Raw genomic sequence first — 9,729 nt, forward strand, 5'->3', positions numbered from 1 at the left:
TTTATTTCAATTAACTTAGAATTTTAAGGCAACCAGGTAACTTACTTTTTTAAGTTAAACCAACAATATTTTTTTCCATCCATCCATCCATCCATCCATCCATCCATCCATCCATCCATCCATCCATCCATCCATCCATCCATCCATCCATCCATCCATCCATCCATCCATCTATCTATCTAGGGTGAATTGCCCTAATGTGGGACACTGCCTAATGTGGGACACCTAAGGTCTAGTGTTTGTAGGTCCCCCATAAATACATGAATGACAGTGAAACTATGGGTTAGACAAAGCTGTGGTGTCATGTGATCAAAATCACATGACCTATCAAATGTCCAATCATATTTGAGGGTGAAGCAATCATCAAACAGGAGACACATTGTGTGAAAACCATATGAAGGTTATGACATAGAGTTTTAACAAATTTGATGTTAAGGAGTTAAATATATTTTAAACTAAGCAATCCTGCTAGTTTTTAGCCTAATATGCTTATGAAATGTTTGTCCATCAAAAAATAGTGTAACTTTATGTGTATAAACTATATATTTTATATTTTTTATCAAATTTCCTAGTGTCCCATATTAGGAAATGTGGTTTCCAAATCCGGGACAGTATGATCAGCCTAATGTGGGACAGTTCTTCAATGAGTCAAAAATGTGTGGTGGGGCATGGTTTCATTTTTTTATTTTTATTTTATTTTAATACAAATATTAATAATTTTTATATTAAACAAATCTTAACTAAAGAAAAAAATGTTTCACCTAAGGCATTGATGAAATGGAAACTTTTTTTCAGATTCTGTGGTCAGATATGAATAAATAGGCTATGTAATTCCTAATAAATAAGTAAAAGAAACTCACTTTAAAATAATGAATAGATATTATCTATGTAATGATTTTATCAGTAAGTTTAAAGAAGGGGTTTCTCCATTATGCTGTTTTTGTAAAGAGGAAACAGAAACAATTGTACATTTATTTTTTAGTTTTAATTATACCAAATTATTTTGGTCCAAAGTTTATCTGTTTATTTGTTAGGTGTTTTGTAAATTCATCACTATAACTGATATAATGGTCTTGTTTATGGATTGTGATACTGGTTTACTGGAAATGGATAATATAACTAAAAATTGTGTTATTTTACATGTTTCATCCATTCATAACCAAGAAAATTACTAACTAAGATTTTAAAAAGAATCTAAAATAAAATAAGATTATACTATTCTACATGTATCAATGTGATTTTTGGTCTTTTATCATAGATTTTTCAGTGTTTCATATTGGGAACACAACTGTCCCACATTAGGAAGCTGCAGATTTTCTCAGACAACTTGCGATAAGAGCACTAATATGTCTATAATTTCTCTTATGAATGGGTTATCTGAATTTTCTCTTTTGATTTGATTAGGAAACACACTGGGGATTTAAAAAAGGTATTGGGTGTGGATATAATGTTTTGGTTACACATCGCACTATGTCACAGAAGTCTGAAGTGCAAAAAATATCCCAGATTAGTGCAATTCACCCTATCTATCTATCTATCTATCTATCTATCTATCTATCTATCTATCTATCTATCTATCTATCTATCTATCTATCTATCTATCTATCTATCTATCTATCTATCTATCTATCTATCTATCTATCTATCTATCTATCTATCTATCTATCTATCTATCTATCTATCTATCTATCTTAGGACACATTATTAATGACGTTCGTGCGCGCTCATTGGTACTCCTGTCCTTTAGATGTCGCTCTAGTGTGTTGTAAATTACTCATAGAGCGAGACAGAGGGCTGGACTGACTGGAAAACAACGGGAGTTTGTGTTCTGCTGAGTTTTGGCCATGAGAGTGAGACAGTCAGTCTAGACGCTCTTGACAGCCTCGTCTGGAGGAGAGACACTTCCCTCTGCGGCTCGGTCCCCATCACGACGACACATTTACAAACGTAAGCCATTTCTATCTATCATATGGAGTTATTTGATGATGTCCCGGAGTGGTTCGAGGGAGTAAATGTGCTGCATTTCTGCAAGGAAAAAGCAATTGAAGTTGTTGCAGACAGTCGCAGTGGAAAAGACGCGTTCACGTTCTTAAAGGGACCATCGCTTATTAATTAATCCTGGATAAATGTTCAGTATTCCACCTCGCACGACTGCGGTGTTTTTAGGTTAACGTTAAATACGCGGCAAATAACGGGGCTGTGCAATTCTAAACTTTCTGGTCTAATATCAAGTTTTTATTTTTATTTGCTGCAAAGTCAGGACTTCAATATCATCGTCTAATTAAAAGTTTCTGTAGAGAATGTTAACATATGCACTTAGAAATATTTAAGTTCTCTGTGACAGTTTAACGTCAGTTTGTATTATGCAAAAGAAATATTCGTATGCTGTCTCTGCATTATTTTTATAAATTTGTTGTAAGATGGACAATAAGGCTTTGTTATCGTATTCACTTTTATGCAATGTTATGCGACAAAAACACTGACACACACACACACACACACACACACACACACACACACACACACACACACACACACACACACACACACACACACACACACACACACACTAAAATGTGGCTAGACAGTAATTCTTGGAAAAACTTCCTCTGTCTCTTTCCTGGGGTCATTTTGCATGGCTGAAGTAACATAAAGTGGCATTATGTGGAGCCCCAGGCCCCAGATTCCCTCATTTGTTCCTAGTGATGCACACAGTCCAGCGCCATAACACGGATGTTGCTTTCTTCCGAAAACTAGAGAGCTGCCTGAGTAGGCACTATTTTAAAGCATCATGGGAACATTGCTGGTACAAAAACTGATGTTCCATTTCAGATGCTGCCTTAGAAGGCAGTTGCCTTTGTAGGCAGTTGACAGCAAGACAGATCCATAGGTTTTGGAACAGAGCCTGTGCTTTCCCTTTAGGCTGCCAAATTAAGTGATACTCCACACTGACCCCTCTACTTTCCGTCTCACTCAATGTCCATTTCATTCCACCTCTGTTAGAAACCCAGCAAAAAGTACATCATGGAAAATCTTAGTCTTGTTTAGTCCTGTAGAGCAGTGGTTCCTAAACTTGGTTACGTGAGGTGACAGAGGGAGTACGTGAACAAAATACTGAGTTTTGCCGGTCATTTAATTTTACCCCACCTAAAAACAACCTTAAAGTGTTAGTTCACCCAAAACTGAAAATACTGTCATAAATCGCTCATACTCATGTCATTACAAACATGCAAGACTTTCATTCATCTTTGGAACACAAATTAAGGTATTTTTGATAAAATCGAGCTTTCTGTCCCTCCATTGACAGCTATGCAACTACCAATTTGACACTTGAAAAAGTTCATAAAGTGATCGTAAAAACTAATCCATATGAATTGATCGTTTTAGTCCAAATTTTCTGAAGAGACTTGATCGCCTTATATGATTAAAAGATTGAATTTAGGCTTTTATTCACATTTAAACATTGATCAGCAAACAAACATAAACTGAAGCTCAACTGAACCTGCTTTACTCTAGAGAATAGACCTCATTGGTTCTTGCGGAAGCTCAAATGTGCTGCGTAACACATGGAAATGAACCTCATTGTTTCTTGGACGTCAAGCGATCATGCTTCCGTTTACCAGAACTGATGTGTGAGTTGATGAATGTTTATATGTGAATAAAAGCCTAAATTCAATCTGGCTCAATCTAAGCCTTGTTTGGAAAACCAGGCCTCAAACACATAAAGGGGGTGTTCACACTACACATTTCAATCATTGCCTTGCATTAAAACACATACTGAAAATGTAAGCTCATACGAAGAAGTTGTGCGTTTCGCTGTGTTCCAAAGTTCAAGTTTGGTGAAATTTTACCTGCAAATTTGTGTCACGTGAAGATGTGTGTGACCAATAGATAAATGGTACGTCACAGTGTGACCTCTTGGAAAGTGGTTGGAGAGTAGTTTGCATATTTTGTAGCCTACACTGTATTTTTATTATTTATGTCAAATTTGTTTTTTTTAAAAGGCGTATTTCTCGTTCTTTGCAGTGTTCAGTGCAATTTTGCATGCTCAAAGTCTAGTGTGATCATATTCATGGCTTAATTATGCAGTTTTTCACTCAAAATTGGAGAATACATTCCTGAAATTCCATCTGAGCCCGTGCATGAGCAAAGCCTGGATAACTTCCTGCAGCTAATGTTGCTCTAGAGAGAGTCTTCTGCACTGATATGATGGCATAAAGATAGTGCTGAGAGGATATGAAAAATAAAGTTGTCCTCCCTGAAGGTTTGTTTTTTGTTGACCTGTCTGAAGTTGGCCCAGCTGTTTATGCTGGGTGCTGCAATTTTTGTTGTTCTCTTTTGCATGAGTTTGTTTTTACATCACAGTATTTTGCAAGTGACCTTATATTGTTGCCATTGTCCACTGAAAAACAGCTGATTAAAATGCAGTCCAGTTTGGAGCAAATATACACCGTAATCTTTTGAATCCTACCACAAATATGTTGATAGCATGACTCACTCCTTCAGTGTATTTATGGAGTCCATTCATGCTTATGTACTGATGTACTGATACAGATATAATATGGCTGTCGGTTTATTTGTAGCAGGATTTTGTCTTTAATTTCATGTTGAAGATGCTATGAAATGGTTTGCAAATTCAATTTTCTTTATACTGTTGATGTGTTTTATATTTGAAACAGAAAAATCTGTTTTTTTAGACCATAACCTTTAGTTTACGCCACTAGCTGGCAAATGCAATGTGTATGAATTGAATGGTCTTCTATTTTTTGTGTGATATGTGTGATTACAGATTTAATTTTTAACATTTCTTTTGTATTGACTTGTCCATTAATTGGACTGCTAAAAGCTACAAAATGTAGGCCTATTCACAAAATTAATTTAAAACTACTGCACGATTAATTATATCGCAATCGCGATGTCAATGGGGCATTTTTATCCAGACATCAATGGCTTATTGATTATTATAGGTGTTATCAATCATTTAGTTGTTGTTGCTAGTTTGAGTTGAGAAATACACATTTCAGCATTATCAATAATCTGTGTGTGCATTTTCCTTGAGAACCAAGCAAGTTGACTCATGAAACCATTTGTTTATTATATCGCAATCGCAATATTGACCTCAACTATCGCAAAATGACATTATCCCCAAATCGTGCAGCCCTATTAAAAACCATAAGATAATAATTTTTAATTTCAAGATAACTACTTGTGGCATACTGTCTGAAATGCTCATGAGCCATGATAGGTTAATGCCTACTGTTTTACTTTCTATTTTTAAAGCATAGTATTCAATATGCATGTGAATATGGCACAGTATTCAGTAAATAGCAAGCTAGTGTTTCACTTGGCTGAACAGCCCATAATTAGATATTTCTAGTCAGAGAGAGGGGGCATTCTCATTTTAGAGAGCATTTCAACGGATAAAAAATTGCATATGCCTGAGAAATGATGATGATGATGATTTGTTTTATTTTCATAGAAGGGAAAGACCCTATTGTATGTAGGCTTATATGCCAAATGCCTATATATACCAGACTTATACTAAAACCTACAAAGCTTCACTTTTGATTTCATGGGGTGTAATAATGTACCGAGGAGAGCCAGCAAACAGTGCTTATTGTGACTCATTCACATGCTTTCCATCAACAATCACTACATCATAAAGATGTGGTACATAAATCTACACTCCTGTGGTGCTGGAGCATTAGGGAACAAGCCTGTTAGCAACAAGCCATCTATGTACTTGTTCCTAAGCTTGGGAGACTGATTAGGGACTAACAGGCCGCTGTTTTTCCTCTTCTTCCTTCTCGATCTTTATTTTTAGCCATCTTAGGCACCCTTCCCAGTCCACCCAGGGAGTCTCTCTGTTCTAGCTCAGGCCAAGACTCCAAATTCACCAGATTTTAGCATCTACGGCTGTGGCGAGGAAGAGAAAAAGGGCTTTTCTGTCTTTCTGCAGGTTTCTCTTAGCTGCCTTTGAAGAAGCTCAGTTTTATTCATGTATGGCCCATAAATATTGATCAGAGTCCTGGTTCAACGCATCTTTTTGCTTTGAAGGCTTATTGATGGATTAGTTTCCTGCAGGAATAATTCATTGGGCAGGAAGAGGGAGTGTTAGGGACAGAGTCTTTATTCATAGCCTGACTCAAGCCTTTGAGGATGCACAGCACTGGAAAGAATGCCAAGGTCTTTCTTTTTAAATCTTAATATTTTTTTTTAAATAATTCAAGACTTTTAACTGAACGGATTTGCTCCAGCAGCACAGTTTACTGTGGTTATAATATTTTTCTTTGTTATACTTATTGTAGATATTACTTTAGGAGCCAGTAAACAAAACAAAAATGTCCCAATGTCAATCACACATCCAAAATGCAGAGCGAGTGAAAGATCAGAATGAAATATTATATGTTGAGAGAGTGTTGATGTCTAGCCTTTGCTTGCCAAAATATTTATTCATGGAGATTAAATCCGAGAACGCCCTCCTGCTTTCTCTTGTGTCCATTGAAGTGTAGTCTGTCCTCAGCCGCGTCTCTGATGCCTTCCAGCTGAATGGCTCTTAAACCAGAATTATTAAATTCGTAAATGTCCTATTGCCACTCTTCAGTTCCCCAGTGGAGAGGACCTGGAAATTTCGGATGTCAGAGTTCACATTCTAATACTATGCAATTAGTGTAGCATGTAGCACATAAAAATAGCGTCTTTATGCCACTGACCCCTTTGCGAATTTTTCAGCCTCTAGCTTAATCAATTATCATTAAATACATTGTAACTTAAAGTTACAAAGTCTTGAAAATTCTACTGAATTCCCAAGAAATAGCACAGCATTCAGCTCCTTTTGAGCTATTTTCAACATGCAACAATTTGTACCCAAAAACTTTTATTAGGGATGGGTCAGGATTGTCAGCTAGTCATCCAACAAGTGTATGGTTGACTAGGGAGTAGGGATTTTTTTTGTACAAAAGAACTTTAAAGGTAAAGCGTGTAATGTCGTTTGCCACTAGCATCACTCCATGCTAGCATGCTAAAACCCACTCTGAGACATTCTGTGTGCTGAATGTTAATCTCTTTAAAAGCTCCAACGCTCCAGCGACCAAAGCCCAAAGGCCTGTACACAGCAATGCAAATGTTCTGACAGTAGGTGGTGCTTATGCAAAAGCAGAATTACAGCAGTATACAAGGGCCAAATATTTTTGGTTGACTAGAGTTCTTTGCTGTGCGATTAAAAAAAAAAGAGGTTGAAAAAAAAAAACTGTGTTGATGGTATGCAAATGTTTGTGTAGGTCTGAACAGACAAATTAACAACTATTCATTCAAATTGAAATGTTTATTGCACCCAACTTTTGAACAGAATATTTGTCATTTGTAAACAAGCCTTAAGACTGGGGATTGGCCATTACATTGCATCTTTCATCATGACTTTTTTGTTTTAAAAATGGTTTGTCTGGTTAAAAATCTTTAGACTTTTTAAAACATGTAGTTTTGCACATTCATACATACCTTGCAAACTTCAGTACTTTGGACAGATAATATACCATTGGGGCACATAGTACTGGTGTTAAGCGTTGCAGCTAAAAAATTGCATGTACGTTAGTTTGATCCCCCACACAAACAAATAGATTAAAAACATTCCCAACCCTGTCTCATGTCTGATGAACGAGTGAGCCAGACTAGGCCTGTAATTTGATCGCTGTGGTGTGATGAGTCTAGATCACTTTGCTGATCCATGTAGACATCATTCAGCCAGCTGTGGTGGTGCAGCATTCATCAGCTGACCTGAGACATGGCTATGGCTGTGAAAAAGATTGGGGTCAGGGATCCTGATTACAGTTCATGGAATGAGATGAGACTTGTACTTTAACTCTGACTGCTTGATGGCCAAACCTGGCAACAGATGCCACAAAACTGCATTGTGACATCAACAGTCATCGTGATCGGCTCCTTCCACCAGCTTCAGACTCATGTATGGTCATTTGTGCTGCTGCCACCTAACATGCCCATAAGTGGCGAGGCAGACTGCTCCTCGCCTGTAGCCTGCCCACGTCTCTCTCTCCCTCTCTCGCACGGCCTCCCTCCCCCTCTTCTCTTCCTGGCTCGAGGAGAGAAAGCCGATAGAAGCCTGCATTCCTACAGCATAGCAGGAAAGCTTCCTGACACAGGCGGGGAATGCGTGACGTCCCTCTCCGACCGTGCGGTCAAACTGCTCTTGGGACAGCACTCGCGCCATGGCTTGTGTTCAGCCAAACTCGGTTGGCCTGAAGGGGAAAGGTATCACAGTATAGTGCACGACACACACTACTGAGACAGACTATTCAGCCTATTCTATGCTCGCAAGCACCCCCTTTGCGGTCGATATGCACCCTCGATGTTCACTTTTGCCGAGCCCGTACTGATGCGAGCTCTGCAGCAGACTTCTTCCCGACAGTCAAAGCAACATTATGTCACGAAAGTACAGACTTGTAGGAAGACCGCAAGTGCTTAGGTTAGGGTGCCATTTGGGATAGGGCTACCGCATCCTTGTCCTAGCCAAGTGTGCCAAATGCGTCCTGAAAAGTGAAGCCAACATCATGATCGTCCCCTAGTGGCTGGGTGAAGTATAGGTCATAAACCCCACCCTCTCCATGTAATCAAATGGCACGCAAGCCTAACAAAAAATCTAATTACTCTTCAAATAAATTTTTTTTCAAAGATGGTTTCAGACATTTTAGTTAGTTCTTATTACAGTATGTAGATGTTAATCGTTTTTTTTCAAAAAGTATGGTTGTAGTTAGATATTTGATACTATAAAATCATGATTGACAACTGTGCTTGTGATTGAGTCTACATGAGCGGGAGTATGTGCAGGACCTTGATACCGCGGCTCCACCTCAGGCTCCGAATGACGTAATCAGCAATGACCATTACTTGGATTTTTTGGCTTCACTACAGTGAAAGGAAGTGGAGACGCACTGTCCATCTTTTTTTACAGTCCATGGTTGGTTCTCAACTCTGGCTCTCGAGATCCTTTTTCCTGCCGAGTATAACTCTGACCCTAATCAAACACACCAAAACAAGCTAATCAAGGTCTTCAGGATTACTAGAATGTTACAGGCGGGTGAGTTTGATTGAGGTTGGAGCTGAACTCTGCAGGAGAGTGGACCTTGAGGGCCAGAATTGGGAAGCCCTGTTCTATCTAGAAGTGATGAAGGAACACGTGATAAAAGGTATCTCTTCCATTCTAATCAGAGTTTTTTACTTATCAGTTGTAATTGCAAAATTACTGTAGTTGATTTCTGCAATGTCACTCCAGGGAGCCCTGGTCTTTGCAGTACCGTTCATCATGTTGGTCCTATATTAAAAGGTTAGTTCACCCAAAAATGAAAATTCTGTCATAATTTACGCACCCTCATGTTGTTTCAAACCTGTATGAGTTTCTTTCATCAACACAAAAAGAAGATAGTTTGATAAGAATGTTGGTAATCAAATAGTTGACGGTAGCCATTGACTTCCATAGAAAAATAAATTCTAATGCTGTGAAATATTATCACCATCAGCATTAACAAGTGTATGTTCATCAACAAACCGATGTGTATATTTCTATTTATTTATTTATTGCAGGGCAGATGTGGGAACTGTAATAACTGTTTCAATAACATGCATTTCGTTAGCCGAGCACTAACGTGAATGACTGCTGTAACATTAAAGTTGGCAAAATAAATCTTGCTCCATCCTTTATCTTTACTTAAAGTAGAA

At 38.0% G+C, this 9,729-nt stretch overlaps 1 protein-coding gene across 1 annotated transcript in view; it reads left to right on the forward strand.

The window, feature by feature from the left end:
- The first annotated feature begins 1,806 nt into the window (after window positions 1–1,806).
- ldlrad4a (low density lipoprotein receptor class A domain containing 4a) overlaps window positions 1,807–9,729 on the forward strand; it is a 97,059-nt gene continuing 89,136 nt past the window's right edge. The window contains exon 1 of the mRNA XM_077196661.1: window positions 1,807–1,947. The gene's annotated coding sequence lies outside the window, so the exon portion shown is untranslated. The remainder of the gene's footprint in view (window positions 1,948–9,729) is intronic.

The sequence above is a fragment of the Siphateles boraxobius genome, unplaced genomic scaffold, assembly GCF_051911475.1.
Source record: "Siphateles boraxobius isolate OS27281-9 unplaced genomic scaffold, OSU_SipBor_1 35, whole genome shotgun sequence".
NCBI lineage: Eukaryota > Metazoa > Chordata > Actinopteri > Cypriniformes > Leuciscidae > Siphateles > Siphateles boraxobius.